At 38.6% G+C, this 14855-nt stretch overlaps 1 pseudogene; it reads right to left on the reverse strand.

Annotated features, from left to right (window-relative positions):
* Window positions 1–2051: 2051 nt before the first annotated feature.
* Window positions 2052–7441, reverse strand: LOC140931965 (uncharacterized; annotated as a pseudogene).
* Between the last annotated feature and the right edge of the window lie 7414 nt (window positions 7442–14855).

Consider the following 14855-nt stretch of genomic DNA (forward strand, 5'->3'; position numbering starts at 1 on the left):
ATTACCTTAGAAAACCAAACCTACAAGTAGTGAAGTAGCTTACTCAAACCAATCAACAAGAACGTTTACAACAACTCCACTATAAACATATATTGTAGCAATTGTCACAAGTGGCTAACGTAACTCTTCAATCAACATTTTCCTTCAACGAGACCAAAGAGAATGAATCAACAGAAATCATTTTCTTATTTCGAGAAAGGATGTTGTTTGATCAGTTCTGATGCGTAGGAGTTAACACCAAGTAAAATGAGTCAAATTGCTTTTTAAGATATTTTTCCTTAACCTGTAAATATTTCCCGAAACGAATGAATTTTGCAATAAATTCCAAACACCGAATAAAATTCCTTTAATAATGTTAAGTCAAAAACGTGCGCACTGCGAACATTTTCCATCGCTTCCATTTTTATTGTTTAACAAATACTCCCCACTTAGACGGAGCTGTCCCCAGCTCCAAATAAGGAAGAGAACAATCAGTGTAATGGAAAAGGAATACTAACAATAACTGCATATAACAATGAAAAATCCCAACACCACAAGGTAAAAACAAGGCGGATAAATATGGATTGTGCGTTAAGGTTTTTTTGTTGTTGTTGGGTTTTGGGTACATTTTGTATTTTTATGTTTTGGTTTATGTGGTGTTTAACATTTTTGTGTATAATATTGATTTGGGCAACGCTTAAAAGGAGGAGGGAAACCGTCAACATGCAAGGTAAGAGTGACTGTTTCGTTGGTTAACGGTGAAGAGTGACGTTACCCAAGGGGTATATATAGTTAAAACTGGCTCATATATTCTACCCAACCAGGCGGGGCGGGAGGAAGAACGTACCGGGGAAAGGGATCATCATCCGGCTCCAAAGGGATGCCAAAATACGCGAACCATTCATCCGGATCGGGTGGCGGTGGTGGGGGAGGCGGATAATGAACCCTCCGAAAACAAAAAGGATTTGGTCCCAAAGGAACATTTGGGCTCGAAACATGTTACGCTTGGATTGGCGCCCGACAGTGAGGACAGGAGTCTCCCACCGCCTGATTGGCAAAACGCAAGCACTCAAGAAGGCACTCCTCGTGTATGTCCTTTCGACAACACAAGAGAGGCCGGCTTGGGTGTTCGTGAGGTGAATCCAGACAGACGAAACACTTAGTTTCGAGAAAAGATGTTAAGTGCACCTTTGCACGGTCTGGGCGGTGCTTTCTTCTTACTTTAGGCATTAGGGCAACTATGGAGGAATAAAAAAAAATTACAGATATTTGTTAGTTTGACGTGGAGCCACGAGCAGTATTACTTCACCGCGTCAAGTGAAAAACCAAACTAACAAGGGAAAGGTACGTGCGAATTCATGTCCAAAAAGGGCATAGCTAGTAGAATTGAGTGTTTGTACTAAATCCATTGTAAACCGAGAAGGAACGCGTAAATGCCGAGGAATATACAGCTGGATTAGATCGAAAATAACATGATGAGGAATTAACAAATAATCGCATGAGCGAATTACTGATAGAAATAAGTCAGGTGCAAATGTTGCCTAAGGTGTACGCTCCAGAAAATCGAATAAGAAATTTACTTCTGCGGGTGAATAATCAGAAGGCAAACAAAACTGTTGTACGGAATGCTCAGACCTGCAGTGACTGCAAGATGAGGTTGTAAAATTAGTGTCATGCCTATTCAGAAACGCTTCATAAAACGGACTGCAAAAGGAGAGTAGGCTGGAACTCGAACTATATGAGTTTTGTCTGAAGACTCAGCTAATTGTAATATTGGACGAGATTGATGAAAATCCATGCTGAGAGATGATAGGCGATCTAGGACAAAGGAAAACGCAGTATAAATAATTGGAAACAAAAACAAAGACGGAAATTTGCATTGAAATTGTGGATTGTCAAAAGTACCAGAGTGATTCCCAAATAGGAAACAAATGCTGAATTGGGTTTTTTTTTATAGATAGCGTGAAACGAATTAAACTGAAACAGGCTTATTACAGGTGGAACAAGTGGCATTTTCTTGACTAGGGTCAGTATTAGTAGTCGACGGCGAGGCTTCAAGCTTGATGTCGTTTTCACTGACAGGCGATGTGTGAGGCGGCGTTTGTACTACTTTTAGGAAACTGTTTGCGCCGAAACAGAACAGTACTAAACAATGGTTGATTTGGCGGTCGTTTCATGCGACAATACAAGACAATGATGACAAAAGTGTTCAGCAAGGTGAGTGAGAGAGCAATATAGGTAAGCCGATCATTAAGTGTGGTGGAACTAACAGAATGTAAATGGGAAAGGTCTTGTTGTATTGTGGCAATTTGAGAAGTGAATTGTCCGTCAAGCAGACGAAATGTGTGGTCAAGTGATTGGAGTGTTTGATTATCGAATTGAAGTGGAGGTGTAAAATTAAGCGATTGGTAATGTAATTTTAAAAGGTCATCGTTGTCATTTTGCCACGGAATGTAACGAAATGAATTAGAACTGAATATCGGTAAATGAAGAGTTATACTATGAGGGTAGGTACCTAAACTGGTTTGTTGGGTAGTGAAACTTAATTCGCAAGGAAAATGGTAGACCGTTAATGGTGTAAGTGAAATTAAATGAGAGGAACCGTCAGTAGTGTTGTAAACGGGTAGTAACCCTTGCTGAGTAGACAAATAATATCGGCCTCCTAAATGGTATAAATTGTGAAGGTCTGAACAGTCCGGGGCTTGTTGGCATCGCCGAACGAAATTCAGTTTTGCGTTTTTATTCCAAGGTAGGCCTAACCATCGAGTATCGTTGACTGTCTTCAAAATGTGTTGGGGACAAACAAAAGTATCGTCTGTGTGATAACAGTTGTCTAATAGTGTACGTTTTAAAATAAATTCAGCGTGTGGACAATGTAACAAGGCTAAATCATCGCGAGTAATTGGACCCTGAAAACACGTGCCAGAAATATTATATTTTAGCGGAGTCAGATATTCAATAGTGCAAAACGCATGTTTAGGAGTCAGTTCAGGAATAGTGAAAAGAATATTGATTGCCATAGATTTTGCCATGTTGTATTGATAATCGACAAACGGTTGCAACAAAATTGGGTAACCAGCCTCCAATGCAGAGAGTGTATGTTGTAGTGAGGGCAGTGAATGAAGTTGGTGTTGTATGCTTGTGGTCAAAAACGAAGGAAGATCGGCAAAACTGACAAGTTACTTGTTATGAAACGTGTGGGCTTGATGTAGGATATCATTTATTTCGGTGAAACGGAGCTGTGTTGAGAAGGTTCTAGCTATTTCTAAGGAACATTTTGACAGAAATTCCATATAGTTATTGTGGTGACAGTTTTCGTGGGTGGCAAAGGCTTGTATTTTTGTCTTCCATTCTAGGAATGTAGAATCAAGCGTACGAAGGGATGATTGCAGGTTATTAACCTTGGTAACCAATTTGTCTGTTATTTTTGCGAGGTAAACGGTTTTGCCGTTAACAGTTTTGACCATCTGTTCCAATGATTTTTGGGCTCCTAGAAATTTTATAAAAATTTGCATTAACCCGAAAACATTAACTCCAGGGTCACAGGATCCTCCTAAAACTTTGGTATAGAACAATTTTGGCAAACCTAATAATCCAGCTTCACAAGCCCAGGGAAGATCCCGTTTTTGGCGAGAACTACGTGGAGAATTTTGTAACCACTGACGTTCATGAGGAGATATACCAGTACATGTTTTTAAGGCCCATAGTTTACATTTGTGAAGTGATTTTTTATAGAAGTAGGGGCACGACATAGTAGAGGTCATTCCTGTAGAATACTGGTAATATTGCCTGATATAAGAATCACACTCAATTAAAGAAGTATAACCGTGTGAAAACATGATTCGCTGCATAGATTTCTGCACTGTTCGCAATTGCTCTAACAAAATCTATTATTTCAACCTTTTTATAAAAATAACTCAGAGCTCTAACTTACAAATGACAAAACATTAAAGGTTAACTCAAAGTTTCACGCCGTTATACATGTGCAGTCTGTCATCCGTTACAGTTACTCACGCTATACGGTGCCATGCTGTGCCAGTAAAAAATAATCTTGTCTACATTCTGTACAGTACACAACGGTATAGTCAACGCAAGCCTTGCTTTAAATTGAAACGAAAATATACAACATAGTCCCTCGCCATTTTGAGGAACACTTATACATCATAAACATTTTAACAAGATGTTTTTATACTTTACAAAAAAGCAAGGCAAGAATCCTATTTTTCAAATTTAAACCTTTATAAAAACACAACCTAGCTATGAGAAAACACAGAGTGAACCTACAGCAACCTGATTGGTTTTTTGCAAGGAACCAATCAAACCGCACCATTTTCGATCCTCCAAACAAACCAGGGTGGATATATAAACGCTTACTAAATCAAGCAATACGGAATGGTTCAGAGTTCACCTCAACCATCCCACCACATAGCAACTGATGAGAATCGTAAGATTCGAAACCGCCGGTCTTACTTGTAAACTTATATTTAACTACACACATAATGTAGTGGCACAAAGAAGCCAGTCAATTGATTGGTAAAAAAACAACATGGTAATGGTATTGAAAAGTATTGAGCTTTAAAATACTCTCCTCCGATATTAAAACTACAAGTGACATTTACAAAGCGATTGAGTTTTAAGACGACATTCAAAGGACACAACATCATAATGTATTTAAATCATGCTTAGACGTGATAAATACCCAAAACCAGTGTCAGATCTGGAGACATTTTTTTAAAAAGGACTACGTGCTGTGTACAGCTAAACATTGTTCTCTGAGATCGCGTAAACCTAAACTGTACGGAGATATTAAAAGCAGTTACTCTCACATAACAGCAGGTATGGAAAAATTATTATATTTTTGAGTAGACATATCTCATAAACGGGCTACAAATTCAACAGGAATACGCGCGAACTGAATAAATTGTCTGTTGAACATTTAAAAGGTTCTGCTCCACTTACACAATTTTCCGTTGCTGAACATAAACTGTACCGAACCGTATCTTGGTCCGCTATATAGAAGCGATATCATCGTTCAAATTTTAAACTGTAAGATCCCCTGAAAGAGGTCTCCTCAATGGAGCAATATGTAAAAAGGTTTCAAAGGTTTCACGCCGGTGAAGATGTTCGACCTGTCACCTCTTGCAAGTTTTTACATTGTTATGAAAAAAGGATAAACTTTTGGCCCTCTATAAAACGTAAAAAGAAAATTAATATTTAAATAATTTTACAGTATCACTATAAAAAGATAAAAATTAACATTAAAAGATGCAATTTAAAAATGAGCAAAAAAAGTATTTAGAAAACTATCTAGTGTCTTATTTAGAAATTATTATTTAGAAATTAACGAATTAGAAACTATTTAAAATCTATTTAAAAGATATTCAAAAGTACCTGTCTCTTTTTGCTTAGCGATCAAATTTGTATACAATTTCTTTTTAAAAGATTTCACATTTTAGATAGATAGATAGATAGATAGATAACTAATAGTGAACTGTGCAAATTTCTTTAAATCCTGTTACTGTCCATGTCCTGTGCTATGTAAAAATCCTGTCCATGTTCTACACTATTTAATACATTCCCAGCATCCAGGTATACAATATTTTAATGGTGATTATAAAAGGATGACATCAATTTCATCACAGTCACTTCCATAGCCAGTTTTCTCCTAAGTCTTGCTCATTAGGATCAGTAGTCAGGTTTAAGGAGGCAGTAGCTGTGGCAACTTCAACGTCTGAGCCAGAAACAACTTTGGGGTCTCTGTTTGTATTCCAACGTCAGTGACGTCAACTTCTGGCACCACTATGGTTGGCAATGCTGTTGCAGATTGGGAAATGGGAATATTCCTAGGGATTTTTCTTCTTTTTTTGTTTGTATATGCCACTTTTCAACAGCTGCTGTAATCAGTGCTTCGCATTCAGGTGTTGCAAGCTCTGGACTATTGATAGAAACCATTAGAAGGAACTGAAGCATGTAAACACTTAGTCTGTTGTTCATTCTAGTCTTGACTCGCTTTAGGGCACTGCATCCATGTTCTGGCCACGTGTTTTAGACTGGCATTGATGGGCACACTTCTGCTATGTCGGTTAGGGCATGAAACATGCTGCTGTATGCTGCCTCCAAAGACATTAATCGTTTCAGGCACCATTCGGGAGATCCGGATCACACTTCTTACTGTACTCTAGGATAATCTTTGGGTAAGCATCATGAAAAGTTGGCTCATCAAATACTGGACTTATCAGGTCATGAAAATTCAAACAATTCCTTCAACATAATCTGTTGATCCATCTCTGGGGTGCTCAGGTGGAAGATTTCGATCCCACTTGAATTTTTCCTTTTCTCTTGAAACTTTCCTCTTTGTTGAGCCTTTATTACTGTTAACGTACCCTTCTTAACATTGCATCTTACGAAAAAAGTCAGTAAAGGTCAAATTCCTGAAAATCTCTGGCCAGTTCAATTTACTTACACAACGATTCTTCAAAATTACTCATAAATAGTATTAGATTCGTATCAATTGATATAAGTTACTTATTGCTTAGGCCAACTAATGCTTTTGTGAGGCACTCCCCAGGGATTGGTTACCCCAGCTTGTGTCAAATCCCAGACAAAACACATTAAGTGGACATATTCACATCGCCATTAAAACATAACCAACTATTAAAGCTCAAAATGCATAATGACAAGTTTTTTGTAAAAGGCAAATTATTTGACTTTCGATTTTAAATAATGATATTTACATAAGTCAATATTGTTACGTTTATATGAAATAAAGTGAGAAATGCTGCATACAAAACTGAACATGCTTTTGGGATGTTTTCTAAATGTTGTCATTCTCAATTACAATAATTAATTTTTTCTTCATTTACAAGATATTTGATTTTTATTTACAAAATTTACAGGGCCTTTGTCTTTGTCGTTTTTGTTGTTGGTCTAAGTCTGGGTGGTGGTTGATATCATAAATGGCAATAGTGGTGGTGGCAGTGGCAGTGTTGGAATTTGGACTTGTATTGTGAGTGAATAGTAGTGGACAACATTTGAAATGCATATTCATGATATGATGACGACGATCTGAGGAAGGAGTTAATGAGATGTGAGATATATGTGGTGTGGGGGTGAGTATATGAATTGTTGAAAGTGTGATGATTGTAATGATGACGACGATGATGAAAGAAGTGGTGGTGGTCACATAAAGGTTAAGCTTCACTGTGGGACTGGCCACTCATTTGCCTGAATCTGTTTGCTTGGAAATGGATTCACAGTGAAGGATTTCCACTGCTCTTAAAGTTGGGTTGAAAGAGGGGAAGCGGGTAGGATTGTATTGCTCGTTCACCCCTCTGTAATGCTGAAACTGGAGATCTGGATCACACTTCTTACTGTACTCTAGGATAACCTTTGGAGAGGCATCATGAAAAGCTTGCTCTTCAAATATTGGACCCAACAGCTCATGAAAGAATGCCAAAAACATCCTTCAACATCATCTTTTAATCCATCTCTGGAGTGCTGAGGTAGATTTCGATACCACTTAAATGTTTTTCTTTTCTCTTAAAACTTTGTGGTCTGTTAAGCCTTTACTATTATTGACGTATTCTTTTTAACATTTTCATCTTTGCGAAAAAAGTCAAGAAAATACAGATTCCTGAATATCTGCGGCCACTTTACTTTAATTTCACAGCGATTCTTCAAAATGACTCATAAATATTATTAGATTCTTGTCAATTGATATTAGTTACTTACCGCTCAGGTCAACTAAGGCTTTTGTGAGGCACTTCTTAGGGATTGGTTACCCCAGCTCGTGTCCATTCCCTGACAAACCACACTAAGTGGACATGTTTACAACGCCATTAAAACATAAGCAACTATTATAGCTCGAAATACGTAATGACAAATTTATTTATGTGAAAGCAAATTATGTGACATTGGATTTTAAATGATGTTTGCATAAATCAAGCATTGTTACGATTACATGAAATGAAGTGAAAAATGCTGGTTACAAAACAGGGGTGTTTTAGGATGTTTGTCTAAGTGTTGTCATTCTCAATTACAATAATTGCACTTTTATGTATTTACAAGATGTTTGATATTTATACAATATTTACAGAGCCTGTGTCTTTGTCGTCCGTGTTGTGGGTCTGAATCTGTGTGGCAGTTGATATCATGGATGGCCATGGCGGTTGTGGTGGCAGTCGTAGTGTTGTAATTTGGATGTGTATAGTGAGTGAATAGTAATAGCTTACTTTGGAAGAGAGTGATAGCCTGTGATCCAAACTAGGCGTATGTGCATTTATGGGATTGTTTGGGGGGACAAGTCGACCAGCCAACTTGAATTATGATGAGACATGCAAGTTGTTGTGTGCCTTTGTCCACAAATAACTTCAGGAACTCCCTTGGTCTGGCATTTTATCGAATACGAAAGGCAAGAAGTATCAAGCTGGGTTTTTGTTCCGGTTGTTTTGGCACCACGGCAGAAAGGCCATCTCTGAAGTCGTTTCACGGTGCATTCTTCTGGATTTTCTTGAGGAAAAATCGCCCCAGGTATACTTCAGCTGCACATTTTATGCTCTTTTTTCTCTTAATTCCACCTTCCTTTTTGCCATTTTGAGCTGTTTTAACCCTGCTGAAACATTCCTCTTCACTTTCCGCTATGTTTGGTTACATTCACGTTCCCCGAAATTATCCCATAAATGTACACATGCCTAGTTTGGGTCCCAGGGTATCACTCTTTCCTGAAGTGAGCTATGGACAACAGTTAAAACCCTATGGTGTTTGGAAATGCATATTCATGATATGATGTTGACGATTTGAGGAAGGAGTTAATGAGATGCGAGATATATGTGGTGTGGGGGTGAGTGTATGAATTGTTAAAATTGTTGTGGGGTACTCGAACCCAACTCACAGATACTTTCTTCCTCGCTTGTTTGTGACTGCAGAGTTTTTTTGCCTTTGAGCTTTAGGGGGAGGCACCCTTTCTTTCTTAGGTACTCTGGTCTTAGTATCTCTAGATATCTTGATCTTTACTTCTTTCCCCCCTTTAAAAAAAATCAAGGGTATTAGCCTGTCTTCCAAGGGGTGTAAAGAATTATTCCTGGTTGTTGCAGAAGTTGGGGCGTATATTCTCTTTGTAAATCTTCATGTAACTGTACTTGGTTTGGTCCAAGGAAATCTCGGCCAGTCCATAGTGCCTGGAAGTCTTCTCCTCATCCACAATGACCATAAAGTCTGCATTGGTGGGGTTTTCCACTGCTTTCTCAAAGAGATCCTTTTTCATGCTCTCAAGCGGTCCTGGGCGTGAACCATGTTCAAGTATTAACCTAAAAACTTGGTAGTCCCCCAGTCAATGATAATTGCATCTCCACCTAACGCTTCTCTCAGAACTTTTATTGCTTTCCGAGTTTGCTTTTACCTTTAAAAGTGTTGTAAAAGTGATTAATGTCCTCGTCCTCGAATGCAGTCATGGCCTCTTCACCATGCTTGTGGTCGTTTGTATGGTAGTAGAACAATGTATGGTTTTGCTGAAGTTTTCTTGCCACTTTTGCAGAGTTGCAAATTTTTCCGTTGGAAATTCTGAAATGCTTTTCCACTAGCAAACCATGATGTACAAAGGTGGAAAATAATCGCACGCTTTTCAGATAGGACTTCAACATTTCACTTGTCAACTTCTTTCCATTGAGATGGGGTTCCTCGAATGTCTGAGATATATAACCCTTTCTTTTTTACCAGAAAGTACATGTCATCACCATCCCTGTTGATGGTATTGACCACAATGTGTACATGACAGACGTGTTCAACAGCATTCTTGGGCATCATTTTCCCACCGTAACCACCTGTCAGATACTTGAAAAGCCCCACCATGTAGTGCTCTCTTACATTTGTTTTCCCCTCTTTCCATTTGTGATAATACTCAGCTCACTCACAGCATTGGTGGCAGGTATAACAAGACGTAGCTTTTACGGATTCTTATACATTAAATCCCCTCATACAGTATATGATTATGTGGCTCTTAGCTTGCTACACTGAAGTATATCCCAGCCTACGCAAAGTTGAAAGTTAAGAGTTGGTGGGGCAGCATCCCCACCCCGTAGTGCCGCCCTTTCATTGAATAAAGGTAACATACATTTCGCTCACAAGACACTACATAACTTATTCATTGTAACACATTTACTGCTTATGAATGTGGCAATGTATGTGAATGTTTAGTTTCCTTTGCTCGTAGATCCAGGTAGAATGGAAGTAAACGAGATCAGTAAAGTAAATCAATGTATTTACAGCTTCTTTATAACTCTTACCAGCACTGACTTTAAATTTACCTAGTTCAGTATCCGAATACTGAGCTAGATAGGTTCTTTTGCAAACTTCCAATAATCTTAAAAAACACTATGGGACATTTTTCAGTAGAATTTGATGCTAACGCCACAAAATCGCCAGGGACGGGAATATGTTCTATGCTTCCTTCCTTCAAGGCTTTCTAGAAACCATTGAGCTTAACATATCTAGTTCCTTTTCTTCTGAACCAAGGGATGTTCGATGTGAAACTGCTTTTGCATCCACATGGAATGTTTCATCAAGGTTGCAAACGATTATCTCAGCGAAGGACGCTACTTCCTGGCAAAGTAAAAAGATAATTTACTACAACTTTTCTTGAACTGACTATGGTTAACTTCATTGAAAAATATTTTTTAAAAAGTGAAGACATGTAGTATACGAAGCATGATTGAAAGGTTGCCTCTTGAATTGACGAACAAAAAACACGTTTTCTATCCCCCAAAAGCAAGTTTCTCATCTTAGTGCAGTAAAGTTTCAAAAAGTGAGTAAAGATAAGACACTTTGGGACAACTTTTGGTAGTCCCTCGCCAACGTAAATTTTGAGTCGCTGATAATTGCATCTCCACCTGATGCTTCTCCCAGAACTTTTCTTGCTTTCCGAGTTCGCTCACACTTGTAAAAGTGATTGATGTCCTCGTCCTTGAATGCAGTCATGGCTTCTTCACCACGCTTGTGGTCTTTTGTATCAAAGTCGGGCAATGTATGGTTTTGCTGAAGTTTTCTTGCCACTTTTGGAGAGCTGCAAATTTTTGCGTTGGAAATTCTGAAATGCTTTTCCACTAGCAAACCATGATGTACAAAGGTGGAAATTAGTTGCACACTTTTCAGATAGGACTTCAACATTCCACTTGTCAACTTCTTTCCGTTGACAGATGGGGTTCCTCGAATGTCTGAGATATATAACCCTTTCTTTTTTACCAGAAAGTACATGTCATCACCATCCCTGTTGATGGTATTGACCACAATGTGTACATGACAGACGTGTTCAACAGCATTCTTGGGCATCATTTTTCCACAGTAACCACCTGTCAGATACTTGAAAAGCCCTACCATGTAGTGCTCTCTTACATTTGTTTTCCTCTCTTTCCATTTGTGATAATACTCAGCTCACTCACAGCATTGCTGGCAGGTATAACAAGACGTAGCTTTTACGGATTCTTATACATTAAATCCCCTCATACAGTATATGATTATTTGGCTCTTAGCGTGCCACACTGAAGTATATCCCAGCCTACGCAAAGTTGAAAGTTAAGAGTTGGTGGGGCAGCATCCCCACCCCGTAGTGCCGCCCTTGCATTCAAGAAAGGTAACATACACTTCGCTCACAAGACACTATATAACGTATTCATTGTAAAACATTTACTGCTTATGAATGTGGCAATGTATGTGACTGTTCAGTTTTCTTCGCTCTTAGATCCAGGTAGAATGGAAGTAAGCGAGATCAGTGGAGTAAATCAATGTATTTACAGCTTCTTTATAACTCTTACCAGCACTGACTTTAAATTTACGCAGTTCAGTATCCAAATACTCAGCCAGATAGGTTCTTTTGCAGTCTTCCGATAATCTTAAAAAAACACTATGGGACATTTTTCAGTAGAATTTGATGTTACTAACGCCACAAAATCGCCATTGACAGGAATATGTTCTATGCTTCCTTCCTTCAAGGCTTTCTAGAAACCATTGAGCTTAACATATCTAGTTCGTTTTCTTCTGAACCAAGGGATGTTCGATGTGAAACTGCTTTTGCATCCACATGGAATGTTTCATCAAGGTTGCAAACGATTATCTCAGCGAAGGACGCTACTTCCCTGCAAAGTCAAAAGATAATTTACTACGACTTTTCTTGAACTGACTATGGTTGTTAACTTCATCGAAAAATATTTTTCAAAACGTGAAGACATGTAGTTTACGAAGCATTATTGAAAAAGTTGCCTCTTGAATTGACGAACAAAAAAACACGTTTTGTATCCCCCAAAGCAAGTTTCTCATGTTAGTGCAGTAAAGTTTCAAAAAGTGAGTAAAGATAAAACACTTTGGGACAACTTTTGGTAGACCATTGCCAACGTGAATTTTGAGTCGCTGATAATTGCATCTCCACCTGATGCTTCTCCCAGAACTTTTATTGCTTTCCGAGTTCGCCCACACTTGTAAAAGTGTTTGATGTCCTCGTCCTTGAACGCAGTCATGGCCTCTTCACAATGCTTGTTGTCGCTTGTATTGTAGTCGGGTAATGTATGGTTTTGCTGAAGTTTTCTTACCACTTTTGCAGAGTTGCAAATTTTTGCGTTGGAAATTCTGAAATGCTTTTCCACTAGCAAATCATGATGTACAAAGGTGGAAATTAGTTGCACACTTTTCAGATAGGACTTCAACATTTCACTTGTCAACTTCTTTCCGTTGGAAGATGGGGTTCCTCGAATGTCTGAGATATATAACCCTTTCTTTTTTACCAGAAAGTACATGTCATCACCATCCCTGTTGATGGTATTGACCACAATGTGTACATGACAAACGTGTTCAACAGCATTCTTGGGCATCATTTTCCCACCGTAACCACCTGTCAGATACTTGAAAAGCCCCACCATGTAGTGCTCTCTTACATTTGTTTTCCCCTCTTTCCATTTGTGATAATACTCAGCTCACTCACAGCATTGCTGGCAGGTATAACAAGACGTAGCTTTTACGGATTCTTATACATTAAATCCCCTCATACAGTATATGATTATGTGGCTCTTAGCTTGCTACACTGAAGTATATCCCAGCCTACGCAAAGTTGAAAGTTAAGAGTTGGTGGGGCAGCATCCCCACCCCGTAGTGCCGCCCTTTCATTCAATAAAGGTAACATACATTTCGCTCACAAGACACTACATAACTTATTCATTGTAACACATTTACTGCTTATGAATGTGGCAATGTATGTGAATGTTTAGTTTCCTTTGCTCGTAGATCCAGGTAGAATGGAAGTAAACGAGATCAGTAAAGTAAATCAATGTATTTACAGCTTCTTTATAACTCTTACCAGCACTGACTTTAAATTTACCTAGTTCAGTATCCGAATACTGAGCTAGATAGGTTCTTTTGCAAACTTCCGATAATCTTAAAAAACACTATGGGACATTTTTCAGTAGAATTTGATGCTACTAACGCCACAAAATCGCCAGGGACGGGAATATGTTCTCTGCTTCCTTCCTTCAAGGCTTTCTAGAAACAATTGAGCTTAACATATCTAGTTCCTTTTCTTCTGAACCAAGGGATGTTCGATGTGAAACTGCTTTTGCATCCACATGGAATGTTTCATCAAGGTTGCAAACGATTATCTCAGCGAAGGACGCTACTTCCTGGCAAAGTCAAAAGATAATTTACTACAACTTTTCTTGAACTGACTATGGTTAACTTCATTGAAAAATATTTTTTAAAAAGTGAAGACATGTAGTATACGAAGCACGATTGAAAGGTTGCCTCTTGAATTGACGAACAAAAAACACGTTTTCTATCCCCCAAAAGCAAGTTTCTCATCTTAGTGCAGTAAAGTTTCAAAAAGTGAGTAAAGATAAAACAGTTTGGGACAACTTTTGGTAGTCCCTCGCCAACGTAAATTTTGAGTCACTGATAATTGCATCTCCACCTGATGCTTCTCCCAGAACTTTTCTTGCTTTCCGAGTTCGCTCACACTTGTAAAAGTGATTGATGTCCTCGTCCTTGAATGCAGTCATGGCTTCTTCACCACGCTTGTGGTCTTTTGTATCAAAGTCGGGCAATGTATGGTTTTGCTGAAGTTTTCTTGCCACTTTTGGAGAGCTGCAAATTTTTGCGTTGGAAATTCTGAAATGCTTTTCCACTAGCAAACCATGATGTACAAAGGTGGAAATTAGTTGCACACTTTTCAGATAGGACTTCAACATTCCACTTGTCAACTTCTTTCCGTTGAAAGATGGGGTTCCTCGAATGTCTGAGATATATAACCCTTTCTTTTTTACCAGAAAGTACATGTCATCACCATCCCTGTTGATGGTATTGACCACAATGTGTACATGACAGACGTGTTCAACAGCATTCTTGGGCATCATTTTTCCACAGTAACCACCTGTCAGATACTTGAAAAGCCCCACCATGTAGTGCTCTCTTACATTTGTTTTCCTCTCTTTCCATTTGTGATAATACTCAGCTCACTCACAGCATTGCTGGCAGGTATAACAAGACGTAGCTTTTACGGATTCTTATACATTAAATCCCCTCATACAGTATATGATTATTTGGCTCTTAGCGTGCCACACTGAAGTATATCCCAGCCTACGCAAAGTTGAAAGTTAAGAGTTGGTGGAGCAGCATCCCCACCCCGTAGTGCCGCCCTTTCATTCAAGAAAGGTAACATACACTTCGCTCACAAGACACTATATAACGTATTCATTGTAAAACATTTACTGCTTATGAATGTGGCAATGTATGTGACTGTTCAGTTTTCTTCGCTCTTAGATCCAGGTAGAATGGAAGTAAGCGAGATCAGTGGAGTAAATCAATGTATTTACAGCTTCTTTATAACTCTTACCAGCACTGACTTT

The sequence above is a fragment of the Porites lutea genome, chromosome 3 (genome assembly GCF_958299795.1).
Source record: "Porites lutea chromosome 3, jaPorLute2.1, whole genome shotgun sequence".
NCBI lineage: Eukaryota > Metazoa > Cnidaria > Anthozoa > Scleractinia > Poritidae > Porites > Porites lutea.